The sequence below is a fragment of the Anas acuta genome, chromosome 4, assembly GCF_963932015.1.
Source record: "Anas acuta chromosome 4, bAnaAcu1.1, whole genome shotgun sequence".
NCBI classification, from domain to species: domain Eukaryota; kingdom Metazoa; phylum Chordata; class Aves; order Anseriformes; family Anatidae; genus Anas; species Anas acuta.
The window spans coordinates 691,183-697,969 of NC_088982.1; positions in this window are offsets into that span (position 1 = coordinate 691,183).

The window sequence follows — 6,787 nt, forward strand, 5'->3', positions numbered from 1 at the left end:
CGAGGCCGCCGAGGGGCCGAGGCCACCGAGCAGCTTGGGGGGCTGCGGGGAGCTGGGGGGCACCCTCGGCCCTCTCCCCTCGGTGCCTGCCCCTCGGTTCCCTCAGCTGCCCGTGTCCCCCCCACGCACATTTCTCCCCGGGTTTGTGCCGCTCTTTACACCCACAGAGATCCTGGCCGTGTCCCCGCAGCCCTCTGTCCCTGCCCGCCCGTGTGTCTGTCCTGCCTGTCCGTCTGTCCGTGCCCCCAGCCCCCCCAGCCCCCCCAGTTTCCCCCAGCCCCGTGGCCGTCCCCACTCCCTGCTCTCCAGTTTAGGGTTTTGGCCGGGGCACGGAGCCGTGTCCCCTGGCCCCGAGAGCTGCCAGGCACCGTGCCACCTCTGCGTGCCACCAGCCTGGCATTGCCAAAAGGGTGTCGAATATTTGGGGGGGCTGCCCGGGGGGGTGAGGGTGAGCAGGGCTGGGTGAGCTGTGCCTGCTGGTGGTGGCGTTGGTGGCAGTCCCTGCGTTGGTGGCAGTCCCTGCGCTGGTGGCAGTCCCTGCGCATTGCGCACCGCTCGGAGGGCTGCCCATCAGGGGTCTCACCCCGCTGGCTGTCCCAAGGGGTCCTGGGGTATTGGGGTGCCCCGGGGTGCTGTCTGTCTGTCTGTCTGTCTGTCTGTCCTGCACACACACACACACTCACACAGGTGTGCGCTCTTGCACAAGGGCACCTCTCCGGGGGACCCCGGTGCCGGAGCTGCGGGGGCGCAGGGGTCCCGGCTGTGCCCCCAGTGCCAGGGGGGGGTCCCAGCCCCATCCGGAGCCGGGAAGCTGCCGGAGGGAGGGGAAGAGGAGGGGAAGAGAGGGGCGGAGGGGGGCTACGCCTGTGTTTGCTTCCCTGGCTCCCCGTCAAGGGATGAGGTAGCGCTTTCCGGCCATTGAGGAGGGCCCCGAGCGCTGCCGCAGGAAGCACGGGAGGAGAGCGCAGAGCTGGGGGCCACCCCCAGCCCCCGGCCAGGGCGCAAAAAGCTCCCTGTACGGGGTGGGGAGGCAAAACGGGGGGCAGGCCAGGCTGGGCGACCCCCACATGGGCACCCCCTGCTGCTTTTGGGGTGGCTCCGCGCCCCCCTGCCCGCAGCCCCTGGGCACGCAGCCCCGTCCGGTTTGCTCCTCTGGGCACGCACCCAGCCCAGTTCACCCAGTTTGTTCGCTCCTCTGGACGTGCTCGCAGCCCAGTTCACCCAGTTTGCTGTTGTCCAGGCGCCCAGGACCCTTTTAAAATCTTCCCATCCCACCCGGCCCCGCTGCTCCCTGCAGCTCCACATCCCCCGGGCAGCACCCGCTGGGGTTTTTGGGCACAGCCCCAGCCCCCCTGCCCCTACCCTGGGGGTGCCAGGGCTCAGCCAGCCCCCCCGCGCCCCTCCACCCTCCCGCCTGCTGCTCCACAGCTGCCAAGCTCTGCCCTGGGGGGGGCTTTTTGGGTTGGTGCCCCCCTCCTCCAGCTTCCCACGGGAACCCTGGGGCGAAGGAAAGCACCGGAGCGCGGGGGCATCTGCGGTCACTGGGCACGTGGGCTGGGATGGGGTGGGGGGGGGCAGCAGCTGTCCGTGCCTCGGTGCCTGGTCAGCACGGCCCCCACTGCTTTGGGGGGGGAGCACCGTGGGTGGTGGGGGGTGCCCTGCGGTTGCTGCACCCCTGTGCCAAGATTTTCGGTGCTGAAACGCCCATTTCTGGCCCAAAATGGGGCCACGTTCATGGAGCTGTGCCCCCTCACCCCCTGCCAGGGGAGCAGCGCAGCCCTCCGGGCACCTTCAGGGTCCCACAGGGGACCCCCCAAAACACCCCCACAGCCCCCTCTTGGCACACCCCCGTGGCCAGCTCCCAGCCCTGCACGCCCGCCCTGCCCTGCCACACTCTTGCACACCCGTGCACGCTCACACACACGCACGCTGCGCCCCCCCCTCCCCACGCACACCCACTCCTGACTTCCCCAGGAAGCCGCGGCCGCGCACGGCGCCTGCGCTCTGCTCGCGGGACCTCTGCTCCCCGGGGCCACATTGTCCCCAGGTCGGGTGCTGCCAGCTTCCTTCCTGGCCTCTCCCCTTCCCCTGCCCGCCCCAGGCCACCCGGAGCCGTGTCCCTTGTCCCCTGCTCCCGGGTCACCCAGCACCGGCACCACCTGGCAGCGGGTTTTGCCCCAAAAACGTCATCCTTTCGCTGCCCCCTTCCCTGCCCCGGCAGCAGGCGGGTGGTGCAGACCAAGCACTTTCACAGCAGCACGGTGCCAAATGCCCGGGTTTGGGGCTTTCCAGCACCTTGTCCCTCTCACAGAAATGTCCCCGATGACGCCGGCACGTGTGGCCGAGCTGCTCTGGGAGCCCCGTGCCGGGCAGCAGCTCGGCCGAGGAGACCACTAAAAATAACCCAAATTCAGCTCCTTCCTGCGGTGTCGTAACGGGGCCTAGAGGGGCTGGCACGGCTCCTGCAGCCGGTTTAGGACCATCCCCATGGGGTTTGGGGGGTTCCCAGGGGGTTCTGGCCATCCCAGGGGGTCCCCCTGGGTCCCCATCCCCTGAGCTGTCCTCGGTGGCTTCCTGGTGCCACCGGGGGGTATGGAACAGCCAAAGTGTCACAAATATTGTATTGGTCCCCAAATGGGGGGGCCTGATTCACATCGGGCTGTGTGCATGGGGCACCCGGTCTCCATACTGGGTCCCCAGGACCCCTCCCCAAGCCCCCTGCCCCATCCACGAGTCCCTTCCCTCTGTGGGCGCATGGGGCTGGGAGCCCAAGGGACCCCTTCCCCCTGCCCTGAATCACACGGGGGGGGGGTCCACGTGCCTCCCCCAGCCCCGCGCTGCACGTTGATGTTTCAGGTCCTGATAAGCGTGAGGGGAGAACACGGAGGAGCAGAAGCAAAGCTCTGTAGGACGCCGCGGGCGCTGCCAGGCGTGCGCGGTGTCCGTAACCCGCTCCCGGCGGCGCCGGCGCTGCCCGTAATGCGATGCAGGCGAGAGCCGTGTCGGGGACATCGAGCTGACAGCAGCCTCCCCGGCAAGCTGCTCGGCACGAGGAGGGCACCCTGGGGGCTGCGATGTGCCCAAACCCCCCCCTGTGTCCCCTCCCCACCCATTTGGGTGTCCCCTCGCTGCCTTGGCACGGGGAGGGGGGCACCCTGCACGTCTCCGGCCCTGCACCCTGAGAGGACGCCTTAAAAATCCCCCTTTCGGGCTGCGTTCTCGTAATTCCCCGAGCAAAATGTTCTCCCGTTTCCAAGTCCGCGTCTCGCTGCCAGCAGTTTTGGCAGAGGCGGCCTCCTCGCCTCCAGAAATCCCAGAGAATCCCCAAATCGCAGCGCTGCGGCGCAAAACTGCTGATGGCCGCAGAACCCCGCGTGCACAGGGAGCCGCTCCTCGCCCACGGGGGGCTCTCAGCAGGCACAAACCCCCCTCGGGGGGGGGCCTCACCTCCTCCCTGCACAGCCCCCAGACCCCTGGGCTGTGGTTTTTGGGGTGCCACGGGGCGCTGGCTTTCCTGGGTTTTGGTGTCACGTGCGCGGCAGCCCGGGGACGAGGCTGCGGTTCCCTCTTCCCCTTTCCACCCTCCCCACAGCCCCCCCCTCGCCCCCCCCGGCCCTGTCCCCTTTGGGGGGCAAGCTCCTGGTTCTCGGGGAGCCCCCAGTGACAAGGGGGCTCCTCCAGTGCTATCCCCATGGATCCGAGGGGTGCGAGGCTTTTGGGCACCTCCTCACCCTCACCAAACCCTGGCAGCGGAGCGGTGCCACCAGGCGAGGGTCCCCATCCCCGTTACCACCCCCGCGTGCGCAAACCCCACATTTTGACCCCAATTTTAAGCTCTGGGTGCATCCCCGGAGGTGCGGGGGCGCTTCCCTGCGCTCCCCCTCGCCCGGCCGGGCAGAGCCCCCGCAGCACAGCGTGTGCCACATCACGTCGCCTCGGGCTTGATCTCTCCTCGTGTCGCAGGAATAATTTAAGGCGATTTTCTCGCCCGTTCCTTGCGGCAGCCCCCGCCTGGCGCGCGAGCTAATGAACCCAAGGGGATCGCTGGCTCGCCGCGCGCCGAAACCGCTTCGGCCCCGGCGTCCCCGAGATGTGCGAGCCGGGCTCGAGCAGTCGGAATTGATTTTGCACTTGAAAGCCCGCTCGGCTGCTACCCGTGCGCGCCTCCAAATCTCCCGGAATCCAAACCCGCTCGTCCCCAGCTCCGCAGCCCTGTCCCTGTCCCCTCCCGGGGCCCCTGCACTCGCCTCCAGCTGGGGGCTCACATCCCCCCCACACCCAAATCTGCTCAGCAGAGCCTGGCCCAGAGCCTGGGGGCCTCGCACCCACCCCACTGCCAAGAAAAGCACGGCCCTGGGGGGCCCCCGGTGTCCCTGTGGGGCTCTGGCTGCGGGGGGAGGGCAGGGTCCTGGAGCTGCCCCGGCCCCCCAATGTCAGCCCCATGCCCCCCAATGTCAGCCCCATGTCAGCCGAGATGCTTTCCTTCCCCTCTCTGCCCCCAGGATGTTATCTGGGACTCCTGGGGGGCTTTCAGCCGGCCTTGAGCCCATCCTGCCCGCGGTGCCCCCCGAGCAGGCAGACGGGCACAGGGCGCATTTTTTCATGGGGAAATTTTTTCCCCCCTTTTCCCCCCCTGCACATCACTGCTGCTGATTTATGCTCTTTGCGGTGTTTTCCTCTCTCCCTCCTGACACCTCACACCCCAAATTCCTGGGATGCCCCCGGGCAGCCCCTTATCGCTCTGGTATGCCGGCGTCCCGCATTCCTCCGGGGAGAAGGAGCAGCCTGCCTCCGCCTGGAGATTTCCAGGCTCCCCTTCCCTTTTTCCCTGGCAGCTTTTGGGAATGCCCAGCCCTTCCCCAGCCCTTCCCCAGCCCTTCCCCAGCCCTTCCATCCCCCGTCTGCACAGGGCTCTGGGTTTGGGGCCCCGCTCTCCTCCAGCATTGACGGCGGCTCCCCCGTGCCCTGTGCCCACCCCGACCCCGGCCGCCTGTGACCTTGCAGCCCCCCACGACTGACGGCAGGGGAAGGACCCGAAGCTGATTTTGGGGCCCCAGCAGCCTCCCTGCACCCCTGGGGGGTGCTGGTCCCCAGGCCGCCACCGCCGCTCCTGTCCCCGTGCGCGGGGCATGGCTTTGCTGGCACAGCGCAGACTTTCACTCATCGCCTGCATTTCTTTCGCTTTCCCCAGGAGGTTCCCCTTTCCAGACGGGCACCACCCTCGCGGGACGTGTCTTGGGACCTGGAAAGAGGAACCGGGGGGGGGCTCCAGCCTGGATGCTGCCCGCTGCCCACATGAAGGCTCGGTGCCGCGGGCAGGCACCCTCTGCGTGCCCAGCGCCGCGTGGGGACATCGAGCCCTGCTGCTGGGACACGGCTCCGGGGGAGCCCCCGGGTGCCTGAAACCCAGGGGGGGGTTAAAATGTCCAAAAAGGAGCTGGATCCACTGGGGCAGGGGGATCGCAGCGCTGGGCAGCCGTGGGGACAGGTTTGGGACGAGGCTGCGGCGTGGCGAGGGGCGCATCCAGCCCCAGCAGTGCCCGGAGCCGAGCGAGTGGAGCCGTGGGTGTGTGGGGGCTGTGGGGCTCCAAAAAAAATGATGAGAGGGAGCCCACGCAGAGGGGCTGGATCCGGGGCTGCGTCGGGGCCAGCTGGCTCCTTGCAGAGTCAGGGTTTGGCGGCGCTGCGTCAGGGAATGCGGCTTCAACCCAGCTGGAAACGCACGGTGCTGATGCAAGGAGGTCCCTGCAGGCCCCCCGGGGGCAGCAGCCCCGCTTTTTGCCCACCTCCCCGCTCGGGGGGCCGTTTCCCCAGGGTATTTTGGCAGGGGGCTGTGCGGGGGGGGTGGCTGTGGCACTGCCTCTGCACCCACGCTGCGGTGAGCCCAGCCTGGCACCAGCACCGGGACGCTGTGTGGGGAGCTGCGGGGAGTTTTGGGGTGCTGTGGGGAGTTTTGGGGTGCTGTGGGGAATTTTGGGGTGCTTCAGGGAGCTGTGGGTGCTGTGGGGAGTTGCAGGGAGCTTTGGGGTGCTGCAGGGAGCTGTAGGATGCTGTGGGGAGCTGTGGAGAGCTGCAGGGTGCACGCAGCACCCCGGGGCTCACAGTTCTCACGTTCCCAGCCCTTTTTGCACAAAATCAAGCAGACTGCGAGTCCTCAAACACACAGAGTGCCCGTGCCACCGTGCAGGTTCCCTTCCCCTAAATCCAGGCACCTGCAGCAGATGCTGGACCTGGGCCCTTTCCCAGAGCAGCCCAGCACCAGCGCTGTCCCCGCGTGCTGTGGCACCGGCACGGGCAGCAACGGAACGGCCCCGTTGGTTTCTGTGGGGCCCCAGGTTGGCTCTGGGGGTGGCTGAGCCCCAAAATCTGGCATGGGGGTGCCCAGGGCTGTAGGGAGGCTGCTCCTGCCCTGGGGGCTGTGCCTGCCCCGGGGGCTCTCTGTCAGGCTCACCCCACAGCAGGGTCAGCGGCACGGAGCAGGGGCACCCAGAGGGACCCTAAAACTGGACCCTGGAGTGGGTCGGTGCCTCCCGTGCCCTAATTTTGGGCTGGGCATGGCACAAGGGTGCTGAGGGGGTGCAAAAGCATTCACCCCCCCAAATAGGACTGGGGGCCTGGACCCCTGCAAAACCCTCCCGTGCAGACCACCTTGGCGCCCACCCCAAAAGAGCCCCCATCAGGAAAAGGCCAGAAAGAGCTGACGGTGGCAGCCACTTCCCAAAATTGGAGGCAGGGACAAACCCCTAAACGGGGAAGTGATGTGGATTTGGGTTCCTTACCCCCCGCA